The 17,862-nt window shown below is 40.9% G+C and overlaps 1 protein-coding gene across 1 annotated transcript in view; it reads left to right on the top strand.

Moving 5' to 3' along the window:
* The first annotated feature begins 15,077 nt into the window (after positions 1-15,077).
* The window catches only part of LOC124133724 (cell wall protein RBR3-like), a 71,278-nt gene continuing 68,493 nt past the window's right edge, over positions 15,078-17,862 (top strand). The window contains exon 1 of the mRNA XM_048387931.1: positions 15,078-15,173. The gene's annotated coding sequence lies outside the window, so the exon portion shown is untranslated. The remainder of the gene's footprint in view (positions 15,174-17,862) is intronic.

The following is a 17,862-nucleotide window of genomic DNA, read 5'->3' as shown; positions in this document are numbered from 1 at the left end:
AAAGATAGAAGGTATATATTGAAAGTAGTAGTGGTGGTGGAGACCAAGAATAGATATTTTAAGCCTATCTGTCTAAAGTCAGCTTTGGGCAAATGCTTGCTTATGTTCAAGTATTAAAATAACGATTCCAGAAAGCGAAAAGATCCCCTCTGACACATCATAGTGGTATAATTCGGTGTTGTGTTGACTAACAGCCAGACATGACTGAAATAAAAAAAAAGCGATAAAACCTTTCGATATTCCTAAGAAATCTGTCAAAATCAGAGTCTAGTGTACGATTCCGATATCACGAGCATCGGTTTTTTAATCACTATCAAATAGTGATGATACCAGGTGCTTGCGAAAAGGAGAGCGTATCCTGCCCCACCGGTGTCACTCGTCACAAACACATGCAAAGGAAAGTCAAATGTTCACCTGAAAAAACACGGGAACATATGGTACAAGCCAAAATAGGGAATTGCATCCGACATCATGTTTGTCACTGATGCGTCACATTTGGAAATGTCCTCCACAAATCCATTCATAGAAACACTTCTGATAACTTATAAAGTATTTTTTTCTATCAGTTTTCATAATTTCATCAATGCATAAATATTCAGAGTAACAAAACATCACAAGACGTTATGACAAGAGGGTTAACTTCAACTTTCCAATAGGCAAATTTCCCATTACGTTGAGCAATACCCCTGCAGCTCCAGCCTTTAGGGACTACATTTCCCAGCTTGTGAAGTACAATCGAACATGTTCTTTCCACGAGGGGTTCAAAGAGTTCATACTACTCTTGCTCAAGTGGAGGAGCGATATGTATTATATGAAAAAGATAACATTTGAAAGAATACTTGAGCGAAAAAATGTCACTGAATTTATACAGCCTATTAATTTTAAAATTGAATGCCTAGATACTTCATATAATAATTATTAAATTTCACAGCCGTTAAAAATGTATTTAAAACACTCTTTCATTACATCGTCCAAACGATTCAACCGATGCACCGTTCTCTCCAGGGAGCTGTGTTCGTCTGTGATTTTCGGTGAAGATCAGTCAATACCTCACGGAGATCTTTTGTGCATTGCAATAGCGAATCACTTGGTGTCATTTCTTCCGTCGACTGTCACTGGGGATAGATGATCCATTCCAGCAGGCCGCTACTTTCTCACCAACAGAGATAGACATACTAGATGTATTGAAACCTGATATGTTGGATTGATTTCAACAAACCACTTACATCCACAAATACGGCGTCGAGGCGGGATAACGGAGGACCCGGCACAAACTTGTAAACTGTTTGGGTACGATCAAAGAACTTGGCTTTCAATTCCCACTGAAGTATCTATACGTCTGGTCGATCACGCTCACTTTGATCTTGAAGGCAGATGTAGATGGGAACGTTCGAGTGTGGCAGTATTTCCGTTGCTATCTTCGCGAACAATGTATAGACCCCGAACTTGAAATAAAGCCCTTTCCGCGTTCATTATAAATCTGTGCCAAAAGCAGAGCCGAGTGTACGATTCCGACTATATCATGAGCATGTGTTAATGAATAAATCAGAAATGCGTGAAGGTTAGCATATCCTGCCCCATCGGCGACAATGGTCACAAACACATAAAAAGGCAAGTCAATTGTTCACCTGTAAAACCATATATAATACAAATTAGGGAATTGAATCATACATCGTAAGTCAAATTTGGAAATGTCCCTGTCTACCATACAACTTTTTGAAAGATTTACAGAGGCCTTGCATGTACTGAGGAAAGTTGAAACCTTTATCAAACACCTAGTCGTCTGACGCTCATAATAATCTTGGTAGAAAGAACGAGCTCGATTGCATAAAGAAATGTGGAATGTATTCATCAAAGGCTCGAGCAGCAGGAATATTGTTCGACACAGAGGGAGGGTTGACGATTGGAAACTTGAAGTCACACCTCATGTCATGAAGCACACTATATTTTACGGGTGCTTCTCCGAACTTACAACAAAAATACATATTTCCAATAGACATAAAACGCCTTTTGTGTTTTGTAAGTTTGTTTATTTGGTGTTTAACGCTATCAGCAATATTCCAGCTATATGACGGCGGTCTGTAAATAATCGAATCTGGATCAGCAAACCAGTGACTGACATTATGAGCATCGATCTACGCAATTGGGATACGATGACATGCATCAACCAAGTCAGCGAGCCTGACCACCCGATCCCGTTAGTCGCCTCTTACGACAAGCATGGATTGCAAAAGGACAATTATAACCTGGATATTCACGGTGTCCGTCGTAAGTGTATGCTGTTGTAAATAAAATCTGGATTTTTTTTTTTTTTAAAAGGCTAATGATATCACAGAGAAAAAATCTATTTAGTTCCACTCGGTTTTTCGCCAACAGGATATACCCGGGTTAGGCTGCACGACATGCCACCCCTGTTCCTGCAGCGCCATCAGGGCCCACTTGCACAAAGCGATCTTAGCGCTAAGACTATCGTAAACCTATGTTAAAGTATGGGAGTTACAATCATCTTAGCACTAAGATCGCTTTGTGCAAGTTGGCCCAGATCTTTGCCAAACGTAAAGTTTGAATTGTGTGTCGGGCTAATTTCCCATCCAGATTTGTGTGTTATTTCCATTAATTATGTGAAGTAACATAGAGCATGCATGATACGGTTATAAAATTACTAAAATCTCATGAACACTCGGTTTACTTATTAGGGAAGAAAAGACCGGAACCCAGAAATGCATTTCATGTGTGCAATAAACTGCCGCGCGAAAGAAAGTGATACAGGATAAAGGAATTGATATGTATCGTTTCGTATGCATTACATAAAGTTTATGGAAATGTGAAATCAATTCAATTCAATTCTGTTTATCGTTTTCAAGGCCATTGGCCTACATACAGATGTACATAATTTACAATTCGCAATGGGCGATAGATGTACATATCATAAAACAACATTGAAAAGGCATTGTTAAACAAGTGATTTCTTAATAATAATGCTAGTTTTCAGAACTTCATGAGGTGAACAACAACTGAGGTTCGGCTTTCATTAAAATACGAAATGAATTGAGTGATTGATTGAGTTTGGTTTTACGCCGCTTTTAGCAATAATTCAGCAATATCACGGCGGGGTAGCCCAGAAGTGTGCTTCACACATTGTACCCATGTGGGGAATCGGACCCGGGTCTTCGGCGTGACGAGCGAACGTTTGAAGCTTTACTCCAGGCAACCCCACCGCCCCGAAATGAATTGAATCTACACTTAGCAATATATCTATTTCGTATATAATCTTATCTTATATAATTATATGATGAACATTTTAATATGACATGAAATCCCGTGAAGATTCCAGGGTAGAATAGGTCTTCAGCAACCCATGCTTGCCGTAAAACGCGACTATGCTTGCCGTAAAAGGCGACTAACGGGATCGGGTGGTCAGGCTCGCAGACTTGGTTGATGCATGTCATCGATCCCACATTGCGAGGATCGATGCTCATGATATCAATCACTGGATTGTCTGGTTCTAACTCGATTATTTACCTACAGCCGTCATATAGCTGGAATATTGCTGAGTGCGGCGTTAAACAACAAACCAACCAACCAAACCAACCAACATGAAATCCATCTTCGATCATGTTTAATTACAAAATGTGCATATTCTGTCTTCTTTGCGAACATTTTCTTTTGTATATCTATTGTTTACCCCGCTCCACCAGTTCTCAATTGAGCAAAATATCTTCTGTTGTACAAGGAATTGTTGGTGAGCATTCAATGAGGCGCCCTTAAAATCTGCTGCTCACCAAAGGTAAGGTCAAATGAGGTTTAACGTCGCGTCCAAGATTATTGCACTTATATAGCGACGTGCATGCACGTGTGTGTGTGGCTGCTTGTACTAGTCCGGACTGATGCCGATTTGTAGTGCTAGCCTACTTAGATATCATGCCGCAGTTTAACGTTAATACCCCACTCAGAGACAGTATACTGACTCCGAGCCAACCAGTCCTTGTTTCAGCCCCTTAATGCCGAGCGCCAGACAGGGTAACAACAAGTACCATCTTTTAACGTCTTTTGGTATGACGCGGCCGGAGATCGAACCCCGGACCTTCCGCTCTCCGGGCGGACGTTCTACCACTAGACCACGGAGACGGTTTAATCACCATAAGGTGAAGTTAAGTCAGGGTAAATGGGGTTTAACGTCACGTTTAAGATTGTGTGTGTGTGTGTGTGTGTGTGTGTGTGTGTGTGTGTGTGTGTGTGTGTGTGTGTGTGTGTGCTTGTACTAGTCCGGTCTGATGCCTATAGAACTAGCGCTGAAATACAGGGGAAGGCCATATTATTACGTACAGTTTGGAATGGCGAAGTTGTCCCTAGTCCATTGCTCATTGTAAAGACGGACACTGCTAAACAACTACATCGTATCTACACCATATTTCACCACCTAATTTGTGGGATGATCACGTGCTATATTCAGCCATTTGTCGTCTGCTTCCTTTCCATGAGCACTTACGGCAATAACAGGCAAATCTGCCGACCTATCGAAGTGAGAAAAGAAGCTAAACTAAGACAATTACCAAGATTGACATAATCGAAGTACTGCGAAGTATTTAGGAAAGCACCTTTACATTTGTACAACGATACATGACCCGTGAAGATTACGGGGTATAATAGGTCTTCAGCAACCCATGCTTGCCGTAAAAGGTGACAATGCTTGTCGTAAAAGGCGACTTACGGGATCGGGTGGTCAGGCTCGCTGACTTGGTTGATGCATGTCATCGATCCCAATTGCGTGGATCGATGCTTATGATGTCAATCACTGGATTGTCTGGTCCAGACTCGATTATTTACAGACCGCCGTCATATAGCTGTAATATTGCCGAGTGCGGCGTTAAACAACAAACCAACCAACCAACCAACAACGATACATTCGACGTGGATCGAAGGAGAATACCACTCGAACAGGCCGTGCAAGAAATCTAACAGCCCGTGACACTCGGAATATTTCGAGAACCATTAGAAACAACAGACTTTCTCCTTCAGATGCTATTACTACTGAATTTAATAACCACAGAGTCAATGCTGTATCAAGGAGAACTACCGGGAGAAGTCTTCATGGACATAAATATCACAGGCGAATGGTAAGCAAGAATACCAGGATTCGTGACTACATCAAAAGTCGTGCGGCATGGGCGACCGACTGTCTCGAACTGTTGACACTTACTGGGATAGAGTTCTGAAGAGTGTAACATTGTTCTTGGAGAACACAATCGTGTTTTTGTATGGTGACAGCCCCGCGACTCCAAGGCAACCAGTGTTTGTTTTATTCCTTAATGCCGAGCTCCAGGCAGGGTAACAACAAGTACCATTTTTGACAGGTCTTGGTATGACGCGTAAAAAATCGTGAAATCCATAATCCGCTTCTCGAAAAAGGAGGATATCAACAATTTCGAATTCAAAATGTAATCGTTGTAGATTTAATTTAATTTCAATGATGTGACAACTCGGTAATTCAGTTATGTCAGAATACTACAGTGCCGGAGAACCGTGACGATCCGGGTAAGAAAAGGTCTTCAGCAACCCATGCTTGTCGTAACAGGCGACTAACGGGATCGGGTGGTCAGGCTCGCTGACTTGGTTGATGCATGTCATCGATCCGAATTGCGTGGATCGACGCTCATGATATCAATTACTGGATTGTCTGGTCCAGACTCGATTATTTACAGACCGCCGTTATATAACTGGAATATTGCTGATTGCTGCGGTAAACAAAAAAAACAACCAACATTAGATCGTCCAGACTTGAGTGTGCACAGACCGCCGTCGGCAAGCTGGAATATTACTAAGCTTGGCGTTGAACAACAAACAAACAGAATTGTGCTGTGCATATTTTCGCCGTGGCAGCAGTTGTCATTGGTAATGAAAACCAAACATCATTTGATATACATGTGTACATTAGATTATGTACAGACGCAATTCCCTAGTTTTGCGTCGCAGCCACCAACCGTTTGAGTCAAGTAAATATGCATGTACATTCACTGGAGCAGAAAGCGACTACAAACAATGGAAACTGTTTCCATAAGCAAGATTCAGTCACACCTGGTTTTACCATGGGTCTGTAGGGAACGAAATATTGATGTTTGATTAAAGATAAATTGGCTGAACAATATGTCGAAAATCAACGCAGCGAAAGAAGTAAAAATGGTCGGACTTTAGAAATAGTTTTATTTTGAGGGGATGGGTTCACGTGACCTCGGCAACTGTTCTTGTTTAGATGGACAGTTTGTTTGTTTTGTTTGTTGTTTGCAATCAGCAATATTCCAGCTATATGACGACGGTCTGTACATAATCAAGTCTTGACAAGACAATCAAGTGATTGATACCATGAGCATCGATCAAATGGGATACGATGACTTGCACCAACCATGTCAGGGAGCCTGACCACCCAGCTTTTACGACAAACGTAGTCCCCTTTTACGACAAACATGGGTTGCTGTGGACCTATTCCGATCCGGATCTTCACGGGTGGGATGGAAAGCGTTCGGTTGAAGTTGCAACTGATCGAGAAAATCACGTGACAAAGATGATGTACCAGGATACCTAGCTTATAGCTGGCAATTATTCAGCATTGTGTTCCCGTGATGTATTCCCTGATTCTGTAATTATTTCTTTCTTTCAAAATATCTTATATTTAATGAAGTACATAATCTCTCTGCCCTTTACCGTGCGCCAATGAACATAACTTATTTTTACCTTTCTGTTCTTCGAATTAAGTTATTGTAGGATTACCATGGTCTACTATTAACTAAGCATGATGATATATTAAGTGTGATTGTTTGAGTATGTTTGTTTGTTGTTTAACGCCGCACTCAGCAATAATCGAGTCTGGGCGAGACAATCCGGTATTTGACATCGTGAGCATCGTAACTGGGACCTACGTAATTGGGATCGATGACATGCATCAACCCTTGTCGTTCGAATAAATACAAAAACATATATCAGTGACATTGATATTAAACAATCTTTGATATACCTTTTTCGAAGATATATTGTTTCGATTTTTCAATGGACAGTTTTCATTGTTCACTTCCAATAGCTCCAGTAAACCAAGTCAGAAACATCTGTCAAAGAATTTTTTATATTAATTTGTAAAGGATCAGCTGTTTGAGGAGTTGCAAAAGAGAGCTCCCAAGAAATATCCAATCTCGTGTCCCTAACATATGACAGAGAATCCAAATGAATTAAAGTGACAAATTAAAATTTAAACAAATTCCTGGGAGCCAGACCCACTGGAGAGTTATTTATTTTATTTATTTCACGCTCGTTAATTCCACTTTAATATTTGTTTCTACATCAAGGGCACGGGGAGATTATTATGTTTGTCCCCGCACTCCCAAGACAGAGAGAAGTTTATTCAGTAAAAGACATTGACCAAAAAATACTAGTTTAATACAGAAGCATGATTCTCGCGTGCCCCTTTTACAGACAGACAGACAGACAGACAGACAATAGTTTATTAACGTCTCACTTCTGTACATACATAAAACAGCTTTGTACAGCTTGACATAGATAAAATGTACAGAACCATTCAGTAGAATTATGAGAGACAAATTATCACAGAATTTATACATAAATGATATAAAGATGATATAGTTAAAAGTTATCCATATAAAAGATGTTTTCTACGATTAAGAATTAAAAAGCAGACTTTGGCAAGTATAAAACACACACTGGAGTCACTGAAAATTAAACAAAGTTTGTCGATATCAGGTATACCTAAAACATTATAAGATTTAGCAGTACATTCATTAACAACTGGGCGTTTCTAATTTTATTTACATGATATGGAAATAGACAAACATTTCTGATGATGTCAATGCCCTTACTCTGCATGTTAGAAATACAGCTATTAATTGTATGATATTTACAAACACATTTTACAACAAACTGGTTCCTCATTTCAGCGTAGGATGTGCAATACATCTTCAACAGCAAATGGCCTTTACGCTAGCATGACATTCAATAGCTTTCATTACAAGGGATATTTTCATATCTGCCAAGGTCAACAGCAGGTAGCCTAGTGGTTAAAGCGTTCGCTCGTCACGCCGAGGACCCGGGTTCGATTCCCAAAATGGGTACAGCGTGAAGCCCATTTCTGGTGTCCCCCGCCGTGATATTGCTGGAATATTGCTAAAAGCGGCGTAAAACCAAACTCACTCACTCACTCAACAGCAAGCTTGAACTTGCAACATTTAAATCTGGAAGAGGATGTTCTCAAACGCTGAGGAAGGTCCCCTATGTTTAAATACTTTAATTTTACTAAATACTTTATACTGCAAGTACAACGTCACAGAAACCGTCGTTCTTGGTTTTGGGCGGTTCCAGAGGTCTTAGATCATGAACCAAGGTCCGTCAACGCTATTAGCTCGTTATTTGTGTTTTATGTGTTTACACTGAATGTTTGCATTGATTGACGGAAACGTCTAAAGTAGCGCGACTCGATTACCCAATTAACTTGACAAACGAAGTAAACAGTTTCACCCACATAACATACACCTTCCATAAGAAGAGTATTGCGAGGGTGGATATCGCGTGTCGTGGGTTGCAAGTCGAACTGATAGCGGCAATATCCAGGTATTGTAGTTGTGAATATTGTTACGCGTTGATTCCCAAATTGAAACGCGAAGGTTCACTCAGTAATCGGTATTGCAGAACTAAGTTGTGCAATCAGTAAATAACAACACAAGATCAATGAACAATTAACAAATTATATAGAAACGCAATACAAAGGGTCAGATATGCAACAGCAGCAAAAATTAATAGGCCTTGTACAAAAGTCAGTGCACGCACGATTGTTCGGAGATTGTCATAGTCGAATGTCTTGAATGATGCACAATCTCCGTTCTTGAATCAATGTGACAAGCAGGCAAAACATGTCGGAGTTTTCCATTAGGCATTCCGTTCGCACTGGGTAAGTAGATAAGACGCAAGTGAGGTCTCAGAGGGAAGGCCCTCCAATCGCTCTCGTCTCGCATTAAAATAGGTACAGCCAGACTTCTAGAAACTGCTGCCTCGAAGCGTCTCGAATCATGTAGTGAATCGGCAACAGTACACAAGCTCCACACAGCGGAGTTCTCTATGCCGGGAGGGTAACGATGGTGTCAAGCGCGGGGATGGAGTGTGGACTCTAAACAACCACAACTAAGGGAGGTGACTCCAAACTCACAGCTTTCAAGGTCACCACCTAGTTAGATTTTGTACGAGCGCCTCAATCACATTGCTGCCACATACAATCAACAAAACTGCTGCCACATAACGACATATACATGTAGATTTATCATATAATGACTTTGTGTTGCCAATGAGATAAACCAATCCGACAAGCGTGGCACCACAACCAGTCAATATGCAAATGAGGTTACCTAGTGTCACGGAACTGAGGCCCTGAGACTAGGCTCTTAATAAATGTTAGTAAAAAAATGACAGACAACATGGTTAAAGTTGACGGTTTGAAAATTTGAAAATGTTTACCCAAAACAACCCCCATGACGGGGATGAAGGTTGAGAACGGGAAGTAATATAAGTCAAAGAACGAATATCAAGCTCGTTCACTATGTAACCTTATACCAACAACAACAACAACAACAAACGTTTATTTCGCTTCAAGGTCATAGCTATGACATATTGAAGGTACAAATGGAGATTTATGGTGACACGAGGCAGGAGACGGACGTGCGTCAACTATACGTTTAACTGCAACAGACTCATAAATTTAATTAAACATCTTGAGGATTTCTTTTACAAACTGTGCTAGTTTTCTTTGTTCTAATACACTTTCAGTATTTAGTAGCATATCAAGTGTAATCGTACTAGGTCTTGTAAAGTACTTCTTTTGAATATATTGCTTACGCAAGTTATGCAGAAAAGGACAAATTAATAGATGGTGATATTCGTCAGCTAGGTCATGTTACATAATAAGATGGCAAAGTCACCACTCTGACAAGACAATCAGCAAGACACATGCACAGCTGATTAAATCGGCTGTGACCATAAACATATGCACTCTCCAATGAGTGAATAACCTACGCTTGGCTAGATGGGAGGAAATGATCGCAGGGGACCTATCTCCGAAATATATCTCTTGGACACTAAAAGATAGACGAATACGCCTGACTACATAGTTAGTCTTATAGACTAAAGTCTCCTGGACTAAAAAGTAAATACATGACTTCCAGAATATACAGGTACTTGACCTACAGAAGTTCTTGACTTACAACAATAAGGTTCTTGACCTAATGCTAGATAATCCTGAGAAAATGAGTTATTCACAGATTACTATAAAGGAGGGGGGGTACATTATTTAAATCTGATACCCTAGCCGATACGTTTAGAGCAGTAACACCAGGAGTAAGTCTGTATATGGTCAAAACCGCCCCATGATTATCTACAGGCGAATCTACGTCACACATCAGCAGAGCGATCCGTCAAGGTCCAGTGATTCCAGGCGATAACTACAACCGTAACGATGAGCAACGCAATATATTCTTCTCTTAAGCGTGAAGCGCGGACTTCGGAGAAGACAATCACCCCTAGCCAGCTGTGCTTTTAAGTATGGAAAACACGAATAGCAAACAAACTACTTAACCAATATCAGATACATAGGTATCAAACTATAGGGCTGAACATGAGCCACTCAAAGTTACTGTTACACCTTTGCAGGCAGATATGTAAAATAAGTAAGATAGCAGAAAATGACTATAACTACATTAGAAATATCTACATAGGACTCAATAATCCTGCTTCTGAGTGAAATTAGCAGTTACTAAAACACTTTCAAGATGTGAATATATAGAAGATAACATATATCACATCAACACATGATAAGAGCATAAGATTAAAATGCTAGAGAATGTATTTTTAGACAACACTCTAGCGCTAGCCTGACACAACGTCCAAGAACTGAAGCTGGGCGGCAGACCGCCGGACCGTGATGAGTATGGATGCGCTAAGATCACTGGACCGTGATGAGTATGGAGGCGCTAAGATCACTGGACCGTGATGGGTATGGATGCGCTAAGATCACTGGACCGTGATGAGTGTGGAGGCGCTAAGATCACTGGACCGTGATGAGTATGGATGCGCTAAGATCACTGGACTGTGATGGGTATGGATGCGCTAAGATCACTGGACCGTGATGAGTATGGATGCGCTAAGATCACTGGACCGTGATGAGTATGGATGCGCTAAGATCACTGAACCGTGATGAGTATGGATGCGCTAAGATCACTGGACCGTGATGAGTACGGAGGCGCTAAGATCACTGGACCGTGATGAGTGTGGAGGCGCTGAGATCACTGGACCGTGATGAGTATGGAGGCGCTAAGATCACTGGACCGTGATGAGTGTGGAGGCACTAAGATCACTGGACCGTGATGGGTTTGGATGCGCTAAGATCACTGGACCGTGATGAGTATGGATGCACTAAGATCACTGGACCGTGATGAGTATGGATGCGCTAAGATCACTGGACCGTGATGAGTATGGAGGCGCTAAGATCACTGGACCGTGAGGAGTACTGAGGCGCTAAGATCACTGGACCGTGATGAGTATGGAGGCGCTAAGATCACTGGACCGTGATGAGTATGGAGGCGCTAAGATCACTGGACCGTGATGAGTATGGAGGCGCTAAGATCACTGGACCGTGATGAGTGTGGAGGCGCTGAGATCACTGAACCGTGATGAGTATGGAGGCGCTAAGATCCCTGGACCGTGATGAGTATGGGTGCGCTAAGATCACTGGACCGTGATGAGTATGGATGCGCTAAGATCACTGGACCGTGATGAGTATGGAGGCGCTGAGATCACTGGACCGTGATGAGTATGGAGGCGCTAAGATCACTGGACCGTGATGAGTGTGGATGCGCTAAGATCCCTGGACCGTGATGAGTATGGATGCGCTAAGATCACTGAACCGTGATGAGTATGGAGGCGCTAAGATCACTGGACCGTAAAGAGCTGGCTTTTACGACCCGCAAACAAACAACCATGAAGATAATTTGTGGGAGTGTTACGTTGTCAGGTAACATTGTGACAACGTTGCGTCACAACCACTGGTGTCATACGTGGTTTCATTTGTTCGTAAACAAAAAACTATTGGGAGTATAATATTATACTTTTCAAACCTAAAACATATCTATAAATTGAAAATGAAAACAATTGATTTCACACATTTGCAACAGAGTTCAAGAAAGCTCTGTCTCATGGCAGCCATGTTCAAAGTAAGGTAGACCTCTCAGAAAAACACGTCACAAAATCAACTCTATTTACATGGATTGTTTTTGTTTGTTTGTTGTTTAACGCCTCACTCAGCAATATTCCAGCTAGATGACGGCGGTCTGTAAATAATCGAGTCTGGACCAGATAATCCAGTGATTGATATCATGAGCATCGGTCTACGCAATTGGGATACGATGACGTGCATCAGCCAAGTCAGCGAGGCCGACCACCCGATCCCGTAAGTCGCCTCGACGACAAGCAAAGTCGCCTTTTACGGTAAGCATGGGTTGTTGAAGACCTATTCCACCCCGGATCTTCACGGATCTTATATTTACATGGGAATTAACAAGAACTTCATATAAATATCAGCACTGCCAAGAAGTGATGAGAATATATGACAGGCATGTCAATCATGAAGACTTTAGTGTATAACAATGCAATGTTGTAGGAATGTTGCTGGAAAGGTTTTTTGGAACGTTACACCATAACGCCGTGGAAACATTAAGAAAACCGTGACAACGTTGTACCGACGTTTTTGGTTTGGATTTGATGGGCAGGAATTACTTTGCTTTTAATCTACATGTATTGATTCAACCTCAACGTCTCCAATAGGTTAAGACATTTAGGATGTGTGGTGATGGGTAGACAAACATGACCGCAAATCATTTTGCACTATTTCATAAATGGGGCGGTTTACACCGACAGTGTCTTCATACGCGGTTTCCAAAACATAATTCATTTATATTACGTCTTCACCATCGATTACCTAAAGAATGGCATGATAATACTCGTTTGTTTACAAATCATAAATATCCCATGCTAGAAACGCAAAACGCTCTAATAATACATTTTCTATTCCTTATTTATGGTATTGATCACACGGAAGCAGTTATCTCTGTATTATTCCATATGATTATATTATGATGTACAATTGTTTACAGTCGGAAAGGTGGACAACCAATAGAGACAGGAATAGTCCTGCACATTCATACTTTGTCAAATCATGCATGTTAGCTTCAAGACTCAATCTTTATAAAATCGCTTTCTTTTTAATCCGTCAAAAAAAGAAAGAATGTCACAATATATTAATGTGTTATGGATTATTCTGCAATATGCAAAATTCAAATACGTTTAGTGGTATTATGATTTGTTTGTTGTTTAACGCCGCACTCAGCAATATTCCAGCTATATAACGGCGGTCTGTAAATAATCGAGTCTGGACTAGACAATCCAATGATTGATATCATGAGCATCGATCTACTTAATTGGGATACGATGACATGCATCAACCAAGTCAGCGAGCCTGACCACCCCATCCCGTTAGTCGCCTCTTACGACAAGCATAGTCGTCTTTTACAGCAAGCATGGGTTGCTGAAGATTTATTCTACCCCGGATCTACCCGAGTCAAGGGTATTGTGAAAAATAAGAGAAGTAGTAAGCCATCACAGTCTATTAGCATGGAGAGATGGTTTGACTATTTTCAGTATGTAGCAACTGAAGAAAGTAACTTCATTTAAAGTTCAATGAAAAATAGGTTTATTCATGAATCAACTAAACCATCTGTCAAAGTATGTCCTCGAAGTCGTCTCCTCGACTTTAAGGTCGTGATTCACTATTAACCTAATTAGTGGCAGAACAGTACGCAACCGGTTGCGGGGACACAACATCCGACGAACCCCCCAATTCTGCTTCCTTTGTCAGACACGCCTCCCTCGGTGCAGGCAGCATCTGAGGTTCAGAAAACAAGACTGGGACTGTTCATCACAAATGAGTCCAGGTTTCATCTGGACATCACTGATGGCCGTGCAAGGTCTACAGGCGTCCAGGAGAACGTCTTAGCAACGCTTGTATTACTCAACATCGCCAGTTTCAGGATGGAAGTGTAATGGTATGGCGTGGCATCACAACTCATGGTAGAACTCATCATTGCTAATGTCAATTTGAATAGCTTGCGCTACCGAAACGAGATCGTTCGAGATCATGTTCAACCCTTTGTGCAAATGCAGGGACGTCACGTTACAGCAGGATAATACCCGCCCACATGTCACCCGTGTTCTAACATACCCCTTGAAGCAGCATAACATTGCTGTACTGCCATGGCCGGGTGTTTCTCCAGACCTCTCCCTCACAGAACAGGTATCGGATAAGATGGAACGTAATTTCCAAGCTCCCATTTTCCTAAATGTTGGTGTTTATATTCCGTTAAACACGAAGGGGAGTTTATCTGGGCGCAATAATAATAGGGGCATGACACTTCTTAGTGTTTTTAGTAAAATCTATCATTCCATTATGAACAATAGATTAGTGTTTTGGTCAACGCTTACGATACGTGTTCACAAACATTCCTGAAGCCCCTCTGGAAGAGTGCGAGAAGGTCCTGAGGGACTTTGTTAAGCATGAACTCCACATGGATAGTGATTCTATCAAATTCAAACGGGTACACAGGATCGGTCGTAAAAACTATCAAGCAGGACCTGATGCACGGCCCCGCCCACTCATAGCCAAGTTTCTGTACACTCATGAGAGAGATGCAGTTAGGGGGGCGGCTAAAAGGTTGAAGGGTACAAATTACAGTATCAACGAACAGTTCCCGGAAGAAGTGGGTAAATACAGAAGGGAAGTATTAATGCCACTACTGAGGGAAGCAAGGAGTTCTGGCAAGAAAGCGCACATATCTGTAGATAGACTCTTTATTGATAATGTACCGCAGAAACCTGCTATACCACCCCCGTATCGGGCCCCCCAGCAGAGCTCATCTGCACAACCCAAGCCGAGCCGCGCGTAGGAATACGCTGGTGGACAGAAGGCGATCACACCATGTCACCAGCCTGTCACCAAATATGCCCAACCACATACAGACAGTGTGACTGCCTCTGACAGCGACGTGTACAGGCATAACCGTGTACTGCAGGATATTCCGGTGAGGCAATTTCATTCTGTATGCTGTAGAGTATCAAATACTGTTGGTAACTGCGATAGCCTGCCAAGTGTAGACCACATGGTGTGTGACCCTGTGGACATAGTGCACAGGGAGGAAACTCTTCATAATGTTTTATGTCATACCCCAATTGGGATCACTAAGACACTGCCTGACTCCACTGTGTCAGCTGATGACTCTGTTTGTATGAAGTGGGTTGGTGATGAAACCCCACACTATCATCATACCGAAAAACATGACGCTGTCGATGCGATCGAGACCAGTGATGTTGGTTGCGCTACACTCAGTCGCAATGTTGAACTGAGAACAACGGAAGATTATGCCATAAATATGAATAGTGTTCGCAATATTGATGACTCTAGTTTTAACACTTCCAACGATGGGACTCCTAAACTGCCTAACAAACACCATTATACTGTAAATACATGTATACCACCACTAAGCATTACTAAGGACAATATCCAAGCTTCTGACAATCGCCCTACTTCTTTGCACTTTTTAAATTTGAATGTGTGTGGAATAAGGAGGCGATTAGAATACCCCGAGTTCATGGATCTAATTGATAACAATGATATACTAGGCTTCCAAGAAACCAAAACTGATATATTCGATGATATCCATATTGAGGGTTACCATGTCTATCTCCAACATAGGAGCAGTGCTTTAAGAAGATCTGGAGGTGTCGGTTTTGCAATAAAAGCAAATTATGCTAAATATGCCAACCCCATTGAGGAAATGTGTGAGTATTTTCTCTGGGTTAAAATCTCTAAGGAGCTATTTGATATCGAGCAAGACCTGTATTTAGGAGTAGTATATATTCCACCCGAAAATTCTAAATACTTTAATAAAGATGAATACTATCAACTTGAACAATCCATATTACATACTCTATCCTTGAGTGATTATGTTGTACTGATGGGCGATTTTAACGCTAAAACTAGTAACCTGTGTGAATATTGTACCATAGAGAAACACATTCTTGATGAGTTGGATATAGACATAAATTATTTGAGATCTGAACTCGAACTTGAAGCAGTACTCGATGATCTTTCTCTTCCAAGGGTTAGGTCGTAAAAAGATACATCACGAGTTAATAACTCGGGTGCAAAACTGATAGAACTATGCAAGAATCTGAACTTATTTATATGCAATGGGCGTATGGGTCAAGATAAAATGGTTGGGAACACTACGTGTCTGGACAAGAGTGAGATCGATTATGTAATCTCATCGACAATGTGTCTTCCTTTATTTAAGGATTTTGAAATTAAAAGTTACTGTTCATTGTTTTCTGATGTACATTGCCCAATAAGGTTTTCTCTAGATAAATCAAAATGTTCAGAAAGTCAAAACCGCACTACAAAAACAGTGAAAAATAAGACGGGCTGTGAACCTAAGCCCAAAGGATTCGAGAATACAAAAAGCCAGATATATTTTGATAATATCGATAGAGACCGGATTGATTGTCTTGTCAAATTAGCAAAGTCATTAGGTTTGGGAGTTGCTGAACCAAGCACTATGAATGATATAGCAAACGAAATCGCACATGTCCTAGTCGACGCTGCATGTGCAACATTCGGGGTGAGATCTTGCTACCGGCGTGATGCGGACGCTCCCACTAAGAGAAAGCAAAAACCTTGGTTCGGCCACGAATGTAAAAAACAAAGGAACTACTTCCGTAAGGCTAAAAAGAAATTTAAGAAAACTAACACTATTGAAAATAGAAAGCTTTTCCGAGAGCAATCGAAGGCATATAAGAAATGCTTAGACAAACATATCAAGAAACATAGAAACGATTTATGTAATTTATTCAGAGCCAATCGAAAACATAGTCCACGTGAATTCTGGAACACTCTGAACAAAAATAAGAGTAAGGTAAATAACATTGAGCCTGCTATCGAAACATTTTATGAATTCTATAAAGATATAAATAAAGACATGAATACAGACACAATTATTGATGAAGAATATCCAAATTCTACTATGCACGATGATGAAATGCTCAATAGTGATATCACAATAGAAGAAATACGCAAAGCTGTAAAAAGCCTGAAAAATAATAAAGCTTCTGGTATAGATCGCATTGCAAAGATGCATGGCTAACCGGTGTGATCAAGCCAGTATTTAAAAAGAAAGGTAACCCACTAGATCCAAACTCCTACAGACCAATCACAATTTTGAGTGTCTTGGGGAAACTTTTTACGAGAATAGTAAATACACGATTGTCATCTTTCACTGATAACAATAGCATCCTGTCTCCCGTACAAGCTGGATTTAGGAAAAACTACTCAACAGTAGACAACATGTTTATCATCAATATGTTAATGCAGAGCCTTAAGTATAGCAAACAAAAGTTGTATTGTGCTTTTGACAAAGTGTGGAGAATAGGTCTTTGGCACAAACTGTTGAATAGTGGCGTCAGGGGTACATTTTTCATCCTAATTAAAAATTTGTACAACAGTATTAAATCGTGTGTTGTTGTTAACAACGAAATATCAGCTTTTTTCCCAAGCCTTTCGGGAGTTAGACAAGGGGAAAATTTATCCCCATTACTATTTTCATTGTACATAAATGACCTCGAGCAATCTCTATTGGAACATAACTGTCACGGTATAAATGTTGATTATAATCTTGGTGATGACGCAAACGTATTATTACAATTTATAACTTTACT

The sequence above is a fragment of the Haliotis rufescens genome, unplaced genomic scaffold (genome assembly GCF_023055435.1).
Source record: "Haliotis rufescens isolate VD_foot unplaced genomic scaffold, xgHalRufe1.0.p SCAF_7, whole genome shotgun sequence".
NCBI classification, from domain to species: domain Eukaryota; kingdom Metazoa; phylum Mollusca; class Gastropoda; order Lepetellida; family Haliotidae; genus Haliotis; species Haliotis rufescens.
This window is presented reverse-complemented; position numbering and strand designations above follow the sequence as displayed.